Here is a 994-nt window from a genome sequence, read left to right on the forward strand (position 1 = left end):
ACACAACCACAGTGTGGCGCCAGCTTTGAAGCACTTTTATGACACAGTGATACATTGAATGAACCAATGACCTAACCTGCACAAACCCAGGCCTTGTTTGTCGTCCGTCACAGGATTTTCTCATCAGCGATTCAACCCTCGAGTTGAGTCTTCATTTGACACGCCCACTTTTGTTCCAGACGCACATCGAAGCCTCAGTTCATTTGTCCCATCACTAATGTGAACCTTTATTTAACCAGATAAAATGATCTCCATTACAAGGACGACCTGGTCCAGAGGTCAGCAGCACACACCATAGAACCATGAAAAAACAGGGTCAGAGATCAGTGAGAACGAAAAAAAAAAAACACACTGACAATAATTTAGGAATAAAACAAAATAATAACAAGAGTGTCTCAGTTTTTTTAGGTGCAGTGTAGTTTAGGTCACCAGCAACTTGTGAAAAGTGCCAGATCTGTGACGGTCGGACTCTGCCATTATTCCCACCCTCAGGTTATTGGTTACACATGTTGTGGATTATTTTGTGTTCATAAAACCTGTTACATCCTAAAACACAATGATACACAGTGTTGGAAGATTACAGACATTTATTTGGTTCTGTGACTGTTTCACTGAGGATCTGAGTTGAACAGTGATTGAAGTTTCATCTTGAAGGTCTTTGTCGCTGATATTATTCAGATGTCAAGTGTTTTCAGGAGCTCCTTCAACCTGAGCAGAAACTGGTCACTGTTGTCCAGTCGTCCATTCTGGTCGTTCTGAACCCCACACACCTCCTGTGGGAACGCAGACAGGGGTCATTCAGAGGACGGTAGAAAGAAACTACCACCTGAAACAAACACACAAACACTACTGCTAAATCAAAACTCATTTTATTTATATCACACCGAATCCAAACCAAAGTTATCTGATGACACTGACAGGACCAGTTAAAGGGGGGGGGGGGGGGGGGGGGGGGGGGGGGGGGGGGGGGGGGGGGGGGGGGGGGGGGGGGGGG

At 45.5% G+C, this 994-nt stretch overlaps 1 pseudogene; it reads right to left on the reverse strand.

The window, feature by feature from the left end:
- Positions 1 to 674: 674 nt before the first annotated feature.
- The window catches only part of LOC115410445 (methionine synthase-like), a 22,043-nt pseudogene continuing 21,723 nt past the window's right edge, over positions 675 to 994 (reverse strand).

Source organism: Sphaeramia orbicularis, chromosome 19, assembly GCF_902148855.1.
Source record: "Sphaeramia orbicularis chromosome 19, fSphaOr1.1, whole genome shotgun sequence".
Taxonomy (NCBI): Eukaryota; Metazoa; Chordata; class Actinopteri; order Kurtiformes; family Apogonidae; genus Sphaeramia; species Sphaeramia orbicularis.